Source organism: Panthera uncia, unplaced genomic scaffold (genome assembly GCF_023721935.1).
Source record: "Panthera uncia isolate 11264 unplaced genomic scaffold, Puncia_PCG_1.0 HiC_scaffold_1281, whole genome shotgun sequence".
Classification (NCBI taxonomy): Eukaryota; Metazoa; Chordata; class Mammalia; order Carnivora; family Felidae; genus Panthera; species Panthera uncia.
Window position 1 is genome coordinate 103809 of NW_026057900.1, and position 15660 is coordinate 119468.

Sequence of the window (15660 nt, forward strand, 5' to 3'; positions counted from 1 at the left end):
TTCTTTCATTCATCTATTTATTCATCCAACAAAGATTCACTGAGAACCTACCAGACACTGTGCTAGACCTCAGAGGAAAAGTACTAAGCAAGGCAGACATGATTCTTGCCCATCATGGACCACGCACTGGGGAAAAAGACAATAGCAAGTAAACTCATAAATAAACATGTGGTTACAAGCTGCTTGAAGACAGTGCTATGAAGTTTGGGGGAGGGGGGAGGTGGGCGGTGCTGAGGGACATTGAAACAGTGACAACTTGGTAGGTGCTTGGTACTTAAGCTGTGCTCTGGAGGATAAACATGATTTTACCAGGCCAAAGTAAAAGAAGGATGATCTGAGCAGAGGGAACAGCATGTGCAAAGGCCTGGCCTTGAGGTGAAAGGAATACAACATGATGTGTCCAGGAACTGAGAAGGAGGTCAGCATCACTAGAATCATGTGTGATGATGGGCATGGCATGAGATGAGATTGCAGAGGGACATAAGTCTCCACAGGGCACATTAAATATGTTAGTCTTCATTCTAAGAGAAATGAGGAGCTATTAAATGCCCTATGATGGTACCCTTAAACTTATGAGTTAAAGAAATTCGATGTATCCTTCTCCAGTAAATCAAAGTTTAAAATAACCATTCCCAAATGTCTTTCTGACTTCTATAATCTTGCTTTCAGGGTCCTGCACAGAATCAGGTACATATTCATTTATTTATCGTCTATGGACAGGACCTTAACATTCTTCTAGAATGATTCTAGAATCATCCTAGAATTGCCACAAGGACTCTGTTTTGTATTAACAATCCCATCTTCTCTCTCACGTTTGCTAAGATTTTATCAACGAACTGGAGTTGTTTTCCTATTTTTTTGAAAACCTGAGCTCCCATCACCACATCACTCCCACTGAATTGCTCTTATCTCCACCAAGAATAAAGAATGTGGGTGCTTAAGTGCGCCCAGGCAGCCTCATTGAGAGAAACATTCTGCTTCTACCAGACCTTGGGCATAGTGGCACCAGCTCACAGATTCTTGCCCTTTCTCTGCAATCATACATGGCCCCACATATCTAGTGATACCTGGTACAGACTCCCACCTTCCTAGTCCCTTCTCTCTCCAGCATGTAGACAAAGGTGTGGCTAGCCTTGCCCAGAATGCACAGTCCGGGGCTGGTGGGCGGTGAGGCTGGGAAGGGCCAGTGAGTGGAGAAGAGGGTGTAGCCCAAAACAAAACAAAAGCATCCCATGCATTTGGCATTTTGTATTCTCATCTCTCACCCCAAGTCTTTTTTTTTAACTGAATTTTCTTCATATTGAAACATACAGCATTAAAGTCAACTTTGGAAAAAAAGAAGTAGAAATTATATACAATCCCAACACCCTAGTCCAATCATTATTTCTGTATTTGTGAATCATTTCCAGGAATATGACCTTGTCATTCTAGTTTATTTACTTTTTATTCCATTTTTTATTTTTGTGAAAATTACATAAGCAAAATATAGAAAACATGAAACAGTAAGAATCTCTTTTCTTTTATCTTTACCAATTCTAATCCCTTTGTCAAAGTCAACCACTATTAATAATTTGAAATAAATGTATGTATACATGTATAAATGTGTATATATAAAAATGCAAATGCACATGTACGTATAATACATAAATATGTAAATGTGCATATACATAAATATATAAATGTGCATATACATAAATATATAAATGTGTATATACAATTGTTAATAGTGGTTGACTTTATATATATAGTTTTGTCTGCTTTCTCTCATTTCTTCCTTTTTTAAAAGTTTATTTATTTATTTTGAGAGAGAGAGAGAGAGCACATGCGTGTTGGGTAGGGGCAGAGAGAGAGGGAGAGAGAGAATCCCAAACAGGCTCTGTGCTGTCAGTGCAGAGCCTGATGTGGGGCTTGATCCCACAAACCCTGAGATCATGACCTGAGCCAAAATCAAGATTCAAATGTTTAAGTGACTGAGACACCCAGGCTACCCCTTCCTCTTCTTTTTTAATGTTTATTTATTTTTGAGACAGTGAGCATGTGCGTGTAAGTGGGGCAGGAACAGAGACAGAGAGGGGGACAGAGGATCCAGAGCAGGCTCTGTGCTAGCAGCACAGAGCCTGATGCAGGGCTCAGACTCACAAACCGTGAGATCATGACCTAAACTGAAGTCAGACACTTAACTGACTGAGCCACCCAGTTGGTTTTTTTATGTAAGTAAAAATACTTTTTACTTTTATTATGTACGTAAAAATATGATAAATTTCTTGACCCACAAGTGGCCTTTTTTTCCTTTCTTACTATGCTCAGAGCTCATTTCATGTTCTACATATAGGTCAACTCCGTTTGTGGACGCTTGTGCATTGTTTTCCACATATGGGTATACCCTATTTCTTTTCTTTCTTTTAAGTCATTCCCCTAATAATAGGTGTTTTTGTTGTTTCTGTTTTTTTTTAATTATTTTAAGTTTATTTATTTATTTTGAGAGAGAGAGAGTGCACACAGCAGGGGTGGGCAGAGAAAAAGAGAGACAGAATCCCAAGCAGGCTCTATGCCAGGGCTCAAACTCAAAAACTGTGAGATCATGACTTGAACCGAGATCAGGAGTTGGATGCTCAACCAACTGCACCACCCAGGCACCCTTGTTATTTCTGGTTTTTAACTATCACACATAATAGAGTAATAAAAAAAAAACAAACATGCTTTTTTTTTTTTTTTTGTACATCCAGATGACCACACTGTGCTTTTTACATAGTATATAATTCATTCCTGCAAAATCTTGCCCTTGGCTTAATTTTATGTCTTTACAGCCCTTATCATAAGGGCAACTATATGACCTGTGACCTCTCTGTTAGGTTTCCTGCCCCTCAGCCCATGGATGATGCTGGCCTCTTCTCCTACTTCACGTTGTCATGGCTCACCCCACTCATGGTCCGAGGTTTGCAGAGACGCTTAGATGAGAACACCATCCCCCAGCTGTCGGTCCATGATGCCTCAGACAAAAATGCTAAAAGGTAAAGTCTTATTGGACAAACCACTGGGTTGGTTAAAGACCATGTCTTGTGGGATTGGTGACCAAGGATGCTTAAGAGTAGCAGGTAGGGTCTATCTTCAGACAACCAAAGAATATTGACTCTAGCAAGAGGCCTCACTATACTTCATGAACCCCCTGAAATGGTACTCACTTTATATGTATCGGCTAGAGACCTTTGTCTGGAGCAAGGATTCACATCTTTTACCTGATTTGCCTAAGGGCCCAAGACCCCAAGAAAGTTAGAAATTACTGCCTATTGTCCCTTTTGCTTTTTCTTCTGGATCAGATGTTTACCTATGTCACTCATCATTAAATTCTGGGTTAGTGACTAGTCTCCGAATCCTTAAGTCATCACTAACTAGGTGTGTGGTTAAGGTTCCTACACAACCTACTTCACAAGGTAATATGAGGATTAAAGGGGGGGGGGGATGAATAAACGACTTCAAATGTTCTATACTCATGTTCTTACCTCTAGCTACTTCATGAGAGACACCAGGTAGAGAATCACATTATCCAAATATGCTCCAGGAAATGGTAGTCCCTGGAGAGCTTCCCAGAAGAGAGCATTCTGCGGTCAAGAGAGTCTGTGAAATGTGGCATACTTATTTGCCAGGTCTCAGAGATTTGTTTACAAAGCAAATTAATGTACTTAAGTCACTGGGAAAACAGAAACTGGTTTAACTTTGACCCATTGCTTCTTGGAATTATTCAGTAAAGAAAAAAAAAGTTTTCAAGGAACACCAACCTCTTGCATAATGCCAGATGTTGATCAGAATCTCACTGGCTACCCGCTATGATGTCAGGCAAGTCATTTACCCTTTCCAAGACCCTGTGTCTTTATGTATAAAATAAAGGATTATAAAATTTATCTCATGGTCCTTCACAGAATTGATGTAAGAATCAAAAGAGATGGTAAATTCAATATGAAGACCCTGGAAAAATGCCTAGTGCATAATAGACAACCAAAGTGTTTGTTTGTCCTTCTGTGACCATTATGAGCACAGGATCTCCTGATCTACGTCTATTCACTTAGGGCTCACTGATTCTGCCGTTTTTGTTCTATAACTCACATGAAAGTGTCCACCAATACTTTTTTACAAATCACTCCACTTTGGGATTTTTTTTTTTAAATAATTATCCATGCATTCACACCTTTACAGAGGCTTCTTTCTCTGTGTTCACCACTGAACCAGCAGGGTTCTGGGGTGCATCTTCCCTAGTCCTTCAGGAGAACTACTTTGACTTCTGTGAGGATTTGCTGACAAACTGCCAGCCATCAATCGTCACTACCACTCACATCAGCCACAGCAGCAGAGCCACCATTGTCACCACCATCACCTTCATTATTACTATCACAATTCGTATTTCTCATTTGCCCATCCAGCACCTCCCATGACCATTACAAAAGGGTTATGAAGTAAATAGGAAAGATGCGATTTCCCCCATTTACACTTGAAGAAACTGAAAACTCAGAGAAGCAAAATTATGTTCCTTGAATCATAGTTAATGAATGGAGGAGGTGAAGTTTGAAACCATGTCTTTTGAAGAATTTTTTCTTAATTTATCTTAATGTTTGTTTATTTTTGAGACGGGGGGAGAGGCAGAGAGAGAGGGAGACACAGAATTGGAAGCAGACTCCAGGCTCCGAGCTGTCAGCATAGAGCCCGACACGGGGATTGAACCCATGAACCATGAGATCATTACCTGAGTCAAAGTCGGACGCTTAACCGACTGAGCCACCCAGATGCCCCTGAAACCAAGTCTTTTGAATCTGGTAATCATGGTGAGAAATTGATACAGTTGCTAAGAGAGTTGAGAGCAGGCTATGGGGAAACTTGGATTTGTTTAGTCAAAGTGGAACAAACTCCAGAGCTTTTTATCTCTGTGGATTGGGTTACATGTGGGGATAGAGCTGGAATGAAGGGAGGTGGCCCCAAAGTCTGGCCCATGAATAATGAAATCCTCTAACACATATGGGTGTCATTTTTGCTTTACTTACCTAGGGCCCAGACCCCCCAAGTTATCTGGCCCACACAGATGGGCATGGGATAGGACAGTTGTTTTATAAATTCAGGGAGGAAAAAGCAGCCTGGAGTTTTGATAGCAGGTGAGGGAAGGTAGGACAGGAAAATTCTCATGATGTTTGTTTCCTTCTGGCTTTAGGCTGGGCACAAGTGTCCATGGCTATAGGAGTGAAGGGTAGAAAGTACTAGAAATGCCTGCCATGAGAGCCTTAGTGACATAACATGCATAAGCAGTGCTGCTCTCAGGCCCTGAGCACAAAAGTTGGCTCTCCATGCTCCTGCTCTGTAAGTAGTCCTGGAGCCCCTGTGCATCGTCCTTGATGTTCTCACTATGGGCAGTGGTCATTGCCTTCCAGAGAGTGGAACATGGTGGAGCAGGAGCCAGGAAGTAAAAGGGCACGTGCCAACATGATGATTGCAGCTGAGAGGCTGGATTGTGGATGTGTGGGAGGCATCCTGGGCCACATTAAGACTCTGGAAGCTGTAAGCACCACAATGGCTATTTTCCAGTCACCAGCTCCTGTATCAAATATAATACAAAATAAAAGAGAAGTATGAGAGAGTCAACAAAATTCTTAATTTCTGTCATGATAACTTCTTTGATGCTTTCTTGAAATATTGCTTTTCAATTTTTTCCTCCAAAGAAATGTTTTTGGTGTTCTTGTGTTGCTGGTGTCACACAAACAGCCTAGACATCATTCACTCAGATTGGCAAAATAAGGGCACATTTTTATATTTATTTATCTATTTTTTTAAGTTTCTCTTAAACTTGAGTTAATTAATTAAAATGTTTATTTAGTTTTGTGGGGGGAGAGGCAAACAGAGAGGGGGACTGAGGATCTGAAGCAGGCTCCATGCTGACAACAGACAGCCCGATGCAGGGCTCGAAATTACGAATCATGAGATTATGACCTAAGCAGAAGTCAGACACTTAACTGAGTGAGCCACCTAGGTGCCCCTAAGGGCACTTTCAATTAGGTGGTCCAACATTGGGTCGCCCTTTAGGGGGCTTTGAAATAAGTGGAGGGACTTTTTGGAGGTCATAGTTTTGGGTTTTATGAATCTTAATCTGTGTATAAAAAAAAGTGACATTATTCGAAGTCTTAGGCTATTTCCTCAACTAAATGTATTCTAGGATAACAAAATAGTTGATGAGATAAAGTTATTTTTTATAGAAAAATTCAAACTACTACATACAGAAGGAATGCCAGAATTAGAAATCATAATTTTGCCAGCACTAATGGAAGTGGATCTAGGCAATGGTCATCAATGATGAGGAATGAATGGCGGTGAATGAGTCAGGCTGATACACCTTAATCCACCGATACCCTGAACATTACTAATAATGGGACAGCTGACCTTGTGTCTTCTAATGTTATGCAAAAGAGGTACACTACATCACCTATTAAATATTTTTGCCAGCTGACCTGAATTCTGAATTTCATTAAGCCTCTAGATCTAACTAAGAATTTAATAGATACAGAGCATAGAAGGTTATATTAGACAAGACAGGGATGTAATCAGTCAAACCCAGAATGTGGGAAATTCTATGGGATAAATGACCCAATTTCTTCAACAAACAAATGGCAGAACGTGCAGAGAAGGGGAAACTGCTACAGGTTAAAATGAGATGCAAGAAATCTATCAGATTTGTCTTTTAAATGCAATGTGTGTGGAATGCCTGGGTGGCTCAGTCAGTTAGGCATCTAACTCTTGATCTCCCCTCAGGTCTTGATTTCAAGGTTGTGAGTTCAAGCTCCATGTTTTGCTCCATGCTGGGTGTGGAGCCTGCTTTTAAAAAAATAATTAAATGCAATGTGTGGACCTTGTTTGGATCTTAGGCAGACTGACTATAAAAATGTGTTTTTGATGTAATTAGAGAAATTTGAAAAAGACTGTGTATTAAATGCCATTAAGGATTTTATTAATATATGTAATTAATATATTATATTCATATATAATAATTAATTGCTATAATAATTAATAATCATTAATTAATAACTATTATAAGGTCGCTGTAGGGTTTTTTAAAGGCCTTATCTGGAACAGATACATCCTGAAGCATTTGTAGATGAAATGATATGTCTGGGATTTGCTTGAAATTCTCCAGCCAAAAAAAAAAAAAAAAAAAGAAAAACAGGAAGAGAGAGGAAACACTAAAGTCATATATCAATCATTCTTGAAATGGGAATGGGTATTTAGGGAGATTCCCTACGTCCTTTCTACTTTTGTGAGGTTTGAAAACTTCTGTAACAAAGCTCGCAGGCTTGCAAGACATATGACATGTGGGTGACATATGCAAAGAGACTTCACTTGGTTCACTTTTCCTCTTGTCAAGGCTCTGCCTCCTTTGGGAAGAAGAAGTCTCAAAGCATGGGATTGAAAAAGCTTCAGTGCTCCGAGTGATGATGAGGTTTCAAAGAACAAGGGCTATTTTGGATGTATTTCTGTGTTGCTGCTTCTCTGCCATGAGCGTGCTAGGGCCGGTAAGTGGCTGACTTCATGAGGTTTGGGGGACTCCAGGCTTTAGAAATTAGCACATTAGGGGTGCCTGGGTGGCTCAGTTGGTTAAGCGCCTGACTTCAGCTCGGGTCATGATCTCATGGTTTGTGAGTTTGAGCCCCGTGTCTGGCTCTGTGCTGACAGCTCAGAGCCAGGAGCCTACTTCGGATTCTGTGTTCCCCTCTCTCTCTGTCCTTCCCCTACTCACACTTTGTCTCTGTCTCTCTCCAAAATAAATAAACATAAAAGGGAAAAAAAAGAAATTGGCAATTTCAAGTGCACACCGGGAGTTGGGGACTGTTTGCCTCTCAACTGCTACTCAGAAGATAAAGAACTTTTGGAGGCAGTAGAGCTAGTAGTTAGGAATGTGAATTCTTTTTGTTTGTTTGTTTGTTTGTTTTAAAGTTTATTTTTGAGAGAGGGAGAGAGTGCACATGCATGCAAGCTGGGGAGGGGCAGAGAGAGAGGGAGACAGAGGATCTGAAGTGGGCTCTGCATTGACAGCAGAGAGCCTGATGTGGGGCTAGAACTCATGAATACCATGAGATCTTGACTTGAGCCAAAGTTTAACTGACTGAGCCACCCAGGCACTCAGCAGTGTGAGTTCTGCAGCCATCGCTTGGGTTCGAACCTTGGCCCTGCCACTTAATTGCTGGGTGACTTTAGGCAATGTGTTTATCTTCTCTGTGTCTTAGTTTCTTTAAGGAACCCCAAGACACTCTTAGTGGTTGACCTCATGGAAACCTCCATGTATAAATTGGATGGGATAACATTACCTGCCTCTCAGGGTAAATTTAAATGAGATAGAACACAGCCTGACTCAGTATGAGCTAGCTGCTTTGAGAAATGGCTGAGCAGCTCTGGGAATGTAGGTGGCAGGAACTAATGGAGGACCAATGTACCATGGTTGGGATGAACTAGCTTTATTTCCTGTCCTCCAGGTCTTCAGGCCAAGATTCTAAGTGCAGAGAGTAAGTCCCATTGTCCCAGCTGGGGTCACATGCTCACCAGTTAGCCAGCAGAGCATAGGGCTCTTTGACAATCTGGCCTAGACTGCATGCCATGGGACAGGTGCAAGTCTTTCCAGATGAAAATGGGAGTGCTATTACCAGCTAAGAGGAGAACGGATGTAGGTCAGGAAGGAACAACAGCTGATGACACACAGAGATATGTGACTAGGTGACAGTGTGCTGGATATTCTCCATTTGTCCCTCTAGCTCCATCTTCCACCATTCCCCATGCTGCCCTGTGCCCCTAATGCATGGCCTGTATGGATCACATTAATGGGGTCCCCCTGCCTTCTGGCTTCTGGTTGGGTTGGACCAATGGAAGACTACAATAGGAGACTGCAGGGAAGGAGAAAGTGAAGGCAGGATATTTATTTCTCTGACTGCCTCCTTCCCTGACACTGGAGGTTGGGGACCAGACTTCTGGGAGGAGGCCTTTCTGTATGACTTTCTCCTTCTGGATTCCAGTGACCTAACTCTACCCTATCCCTCCAGGTCTGGAAGGTAACAGTTCCCTGCTGTCACTAGCTTCATGTGTTCTGCCATTCCTTGTTGGATTTCCCAAATTCTGCCCACACCTTCATAGTCAGTTCATCAGCTCCTGAGTTACTCCTTTTGGGTGTGTGTTCTGTTTCCCGTCAGGCCAAGCTATGAGGTGGCAGAGCCAGGATTCAGATCTGGGTCTGTTCAACTCCTGTCTCCTCCAAGGGGACTGTGAGCTTGAGAGCAAGGTTATGTTTCAGTTAGTTTTGATCATTTTAAAAATGTTTTTATTTTATTTTATTTTTGAGAGAGAAAGAGAGAGAGAGATACCAAGAGAGCACAGCAGGAGAGGAGCAGAGAGAGAGAAAGAGGGAGACCCAGAATCTGAAACAGGCTCTAGGCTCTGAGTTGTCAGCACAGGAGCCCAATGCAGGATTCAAACTCACGAACTGCAAGATCATGGCCTGAACCGAAGTCAGATGCTTAACTGACTGAGCTACCCAGGTGCCACAGTTTGGGTCATTTAATAAGCTCCCAGTCTTGACCTGAGGACCTCACACACAGCCCATGTTTATTATGCCTGAAAGGATGGAGAAGTCTGAGTAATTCAAACTCCTGTTTCCTTCTAGATGCTGGTTATACCAAAGATCCTGGAATATTCTGAAAAGCAGTCGGGGAGTATTGCCTATGGAGTAGGCCTCTGCTTTGCCCTCTTTCTCATTGAGTGCATGAAGTCCCTGTGTCTGTGTTCCTGCTGGGTCTTCAACCAGCGCACAGGCATCAGGTTTCGTTCTGCTGTTTTCTCCTTTGCCTTTCAGAAACTAATGCAATTTAAGTCTGTAACACACGTCACCACAGGAGAGGTGAGTGTCTGGGACTGGATACTGGAGGCCATGCTTGCCTAGCCTTCCTCCAGACATCCCTGCTCTGGGGGGCGGGGAGAGGGAGGAAAAGGAGTTAGAAAATGAGGAATAAAGAGAAAAGAAATAATTCCTAGGATGAGTGTCGATAATCACCAAGAACTACCTCTGGAGACAAGAACAGGTCAACGGTAACTCAGGGGGATGCCACTTCCATTTAGAAGACTTGAAAGAGATTTATTGAACCCATAGTTACTGAGGTCTACTCTGTTCTAGGCCCTGAGGATACAGCAGTGAACAGAAAGACACCAATCCTCAGTTTAAGCACATTGGAAAGTGTACCCCCTCACCCAGCCTGGGGAGGAGGGTAAGGGAGGGACATGCTCAGGGAAACCAAGGGAGGAGCGATTGTAGATTATCTCTCAGCGTGTTAATTCTTGTCTGTGAAAGAGGAGTACTTAGAGCTGCCTGGTTACCAGTTCCCTGCTCTTGCTCTCCTTACAAACAAACAAACAAACAAATGACAGAAATTAGAAAAAGATGCTCCAACTTATGACCTTCAGTCATGGGAGTATTGGAACTTTACATATTAATTTCATGTTCCCTATTTTTCAGTTGCTTACCGGTTACCTCGAGGAGCATGGATTGCTTTTATATTCAAACAGACATTTGATGGGACACCTGGGTGGCTCCGTCAGTTAAGCGTTTGACTCTTGATCTCGGGTCTTGATTTCAGGGTCGTGAGTTCAAGCCCCACGTTGGGCTCCGCACTGGGTGTGAAGCCAACTTTAAAAAAAAAAAAAAAAAAGGAAAATGAACAAACATTTGAATTTTTGGAACAGGCAGTGCTTCTTTGACTTCTTCCTTTTGCCATCTGGCATCAGCAACTGTCTAACCTCACCTACTTTTGTCTCCACTCCTCCATCCCCAGGTTGGTTTCTTCCCTTTGGCCAGGCCTGGCTTAACCTCCAGTTCTCAAACACACCAGGCATTTCTACCTCCAGGCAACGTTTTTCACATCACCCCTGCCATTCTATAATCCCATTCATCCTTCAAAGCCCCATTAAGGTGTCCTCTCCTTCACGACAAAATTGCTAAACCCCACTGTCTACTCCCACCAAGCACAAATCTGGCTGCCCCATATGAGCCTCCTTCAAAGACATAAACCCTTTCAGATTCACTGCTCTATCCCTCAAAATGCCAATGTTTGAATTACACAGGACAGATGTCCAAAACAATGTCTGCTAAATTGACCACTGCCAGGTGGATCTTTTTCTAAACTCAATAGCAAACATAAGGTATTTGTTATCATTGTTACCATTATTCTTCACCATTTTTTCAGTCTTGGAACCTTAGGCAAGGTTCCATGCCATCTCTCTGAAGCTGTAGAATAATAATAAGACCAGCCTTACAGGATTGTTGTCTCATAGGATTAAATGAGTTAGTACATGTAGGAAGGGGACAGTGTTTTAGAAGTGTTAGATTGTATTACTGATTTCTATTAGGCCTTGAGCATGGGGGCTCCTTGTTGTCCTGCATTTGACTGGAGTTGAAATCCATGGCAGCCCTTCTCCCTACTGATCTTGGGAGACTCATCATAGTAATTGCTAACTTCTAAGCCAGACGTTGACCCCAGGGCTTTACCTCATTAGCTCAGTCAGTCCTCTGACAACACTCTTATGTGGTAGTTTCTGTTATTGTTCCCATTGTCACAGAGGTAGAAACTGAGGCAAGGAGGGAGTAGGAAACTTGTGCAAGGTCACGTGATTGGTAAGCAGCAGAGCCTGGCTGCAGGGTCCAGGCTCTGAACCAGGGCACCTACCTGCCTTGCCAAGGAGACCTTCCACACTGAGGCCAGCTCTCTTTCCTTTTCCATGTGCCTCTGTTCTGAGCACCTGCTGTGTGCAAGGCCGATTTCCCCAAACAGCCTCACAGAACATAAGACAAGACAGCCCACTCAGAAGTGGAGATGGATGTAGCTGCTCACCTGAGGAATCCTAGAGTTGTTTCCATAAATTTTACTTTAAAAATAACTTTAAAAACACCTGCATATGTTCTCCTTGGGCACAAAATAGAATAGATGACTCCCTGGGCCCCGTCACTTCCCTTATGCCTGGAGGTGACCACCATTATCAATTTGGCTTGTGTCCTTCTAGACTTTTTAAAGTACATTTAGGTACACATGCAAGTTACCTATGGAAAATATACTGTATCTTGGGTGTGTGTGTTTTAAGTTTATTTATTTATGTATTTTGAGAGAGCGAGAGAGAGTGAGAGAGCGTGATTACACAAGCAGGGGAGGGGCAGAGAGAGGGGGAGAATTCCAAGCAGGCTCTGCACCATCAGCACAGAGCCTGATGTGGGACTTGAATTCACAAACCTGAGCCCAGATCAAGAGTTGGGCGTTCAACTGACTGAGCCATGTAGGCGCCCCTGTGTGTGTGTGTCCTTTTTATATAAAGGATACTATATTTTACACAGGGTTCTGCCACTTGGTTTTACCAATAGAAAATGTATGATACAATTTTTTGGGTGAGTTTTTTTTTAAGTTCATTTATTTATTTTGAGAGAGAGAGAGAGAGAGAGAGAGAGAATGAGTGCATGAGTGGGGGAGGGGCAGAGAGAGAGGGAGAGAGAGTCCCAAGCATGTTCCATACGGTCAGTGAAGAGCCCAAGGCAGGGCTCCAACTCACGAACTGTGAGATCATGACCTGAGCCAAGATCAAGAGTCAGATGCTTAACGGACTGAGGCACCCAGGTGCCCCTTGGGTGAGCTTTTATGTCAGGGACACTACATTGTGCTGTTTTGTAGCTTTTCTTCCCTCCTCATTATGTCTTAGCTTTCCATGTTCACACATATAGATCGTCCTCATTCTCTTTCAGTGATGCTTACTTAGAATTGTGGCACTTTCTTTTTTCCCCATTTTTATTGAGATACAACTGACACATAACATTGTATTAGTCCAAGGTATACAAGGTAATGATTTAATGTAGCATTAATATAGCATTTTCAATATGCCAAAATTAAGTGTTTTATATGCACTATCTCATCAGTTGTCACATCAATGCTATGGAGTAGGTTGTATTATTATCCCCATTTTACTGATAGGCAACAAGGCTTAGAGAGACTGGGTAATGTGTCTTTGGCTCCACAGCTAGTAAATGACAGATCTGGGACATAAACTCTGACCAGTTTGCTCCAAGACCCAATATTATCTGATACACCTTGAGTGGATGCTTTAGCTTTTCCCCACCAATGGACATTTAAGGTGTGTCCAGGGTTTTGCTGCTATAAGCACAGCTGTATTGGATATTCTTGTGTGCGTTTCCTCTAGCACATGCAAGTGTTTCTCAACAGAGAAATAAAATAGCCAAGTCATGGGGTTTGTGCAATTATTAACTTTAAAAGATACTGTGAAACTCCTTTCTAAAGTGGCTATACTAGGGGCTATGCTTCTCATACACTTTCATCTTTTTTTTAAAGATTCAGCCTGGGGCACATCCTGGGAACTGGAAGGAGATCAGTTTAAAGTTAAAAGGAAATCACACTTTAAGACATTCAGATTGCTCATTCTGAAAGTGATTCATAATTTGGGTCCTTAGATATTTCTTGATTTGGAATGTCAGCTTTTATGTTACAGCTGGACTGGGCAGTATATATTGGGGAGCAGGGAAGTGGACAGAAGATTCTATAGCAAAAAATAAAAAAAGAAGATAAAAAGAATTAGTTCCTGCCTTAAAAAATTCAGCCATTGGGGCACCTGGGTGGCTCAGTCGATTGAGGGGCTGACTTCGTCTCAGGTCATGATCTCGCGGTCCGTGAGTTCGAGCCCCGCGTCGGGCTCTGTGCTGACAGCTCGGAGCCTGGAGCCTGTTTCGGATTCTGTGACTCCCTCTCTCTGACCCTCCCCCATTCATGCTCTGCCTCTCTCTGTCTCAAAAATAAATAAACGTTAAAAAAAATTCAGCCATTATTATTATTAGTAATGATTCATAATAATTCATAATGGATTAGTAATAATTCGTTTATTAGAATGAATAAAATAGGCTAGGAGACTAGAAGCAAATCTCTGGGGAATCTGGATATTAGAAATAGTAGCAATAGTATGGTAAAATATAACTTTTATTGAGCACAGTCTATGTGTGCAGATCCTTTATATTTCATTGACGTTCTCACAACAACCATATGAAGTGGGTATAATTATTCCAGCTTCACAGGTGAAGAGGCTAAGGCTCAGAGTGGTATAGTTACTGGTCCAGGGTTACACAGAAAGTAACAGGGGAGATTGGTGTTTCTGCCTTTACCACCTTGCCTCTCAAGCCTTGCTGTCACGGGCAGTGTAGCCCCTTGCATGGGCAGTGTAGCACCTGGCATGGTGATACCTATGCTCACGGGCTTGCTGTCTTACAGGCCATCGGCTTCTTCGCCAGCGATGTAAACTACCTGTTTGAAGGGGTGTACTATGGCCCCCTGATCTGTCTCATCTGCTCGTTGCTGATTGCCTGCGCTGTCACCTCCTACCTCATTCTTGGACCCACTACGCTCTTCGCCACTGTTTTCTACCTCCTGATTTTACTAGTGGAGGTAATGTCTTTCTTTGACATCCATTTGATGTTGGATATCCCCGCAGAACTCCCAGGGCTCTGGAAGCTGGGGTACTCCTGAGGGGAAGTATTGACTCTTACTGACTATTCATTCCATTGTGGTTAAGTTTCAGCTTCAATTTCTGCCTCAAACCATTCTCTGACCACAAGGTTGGCCAAAGAAATAAGAGGTGAATACGACATGCCAAGTCCATCTTGTAGGCTTCTGGGAGGGTTTATCTGCCTCACAGACTTTCCTTAGTAGATATCCTCCATGTAAGGTTTTTGTTCCTTCTCTTCTACCTAGAATGTGGTAATGGACTAGCCTGGATAGCATTGAACATTTGTCTGAGCACAGTATAATGGGGGAAGGGAAGCAAATTTGCTGACAAAGATTGAGCTGAAATAAAATTGGGCAAAACAGGAAGTGACTCGTGTTATGTGTGCTCTGAATTATTGAAATCAAGTGTTTTCCTCCCTCAGTGTAGATATTCTGACCAAAAGGTGATTGTAACTGTTGGCAGGTTTAGGGTTTCCAAAGGCAAAGGAGTAATATTTGTTTAGTTAGCCACAGTCTGGCTTGGGACACAGGAGAGAAACACCCCTAGGATGTGGGAGGCAGGTGCTCTCAGGCACGATGGAGAGGTTTCCATTGGAAAATCTTCAGCAGGGCCCTGGAATCTGTAGAGTCACAATGGATTCAAACAGTGCAGAATCAAACACAGGTATTCAATCCACATCTGGATTTTACCTTTGGGCATACTCCTGGTTGCCATACTTCTGCTGGGCTGAACTCTCCTGCCCTTGTCGAAAGAAGCTCTTGCTGCATTCTGACTGCAGGTGTTCCTGAACAGAAAGATTGTCAAGATACACAATCACACATCTGAGGTCAGTGACCAGCGCATCTGTGTGACCAGTGAAGTTCTCACCTGTATCAAGCTGATTAAAATGTATGCATGGGAGAAACCATTTGAAAAAATAATTAAAGGTACAGAAAATCTGGTTTTCTATTCTGAGCCTTGGGATGTCATGGTGGGCCAAGCGTCTCACCTTTTGGGGAGTTCTTTCATGCTCTGGGGGCTGTTCAAAGCTCTAGAGAATGTTGTTATGGTTAATTCCAGTGCATTGGGTTTTTAATCTCTCAGACCTCAGAAGGAAGGAAAGGAAAC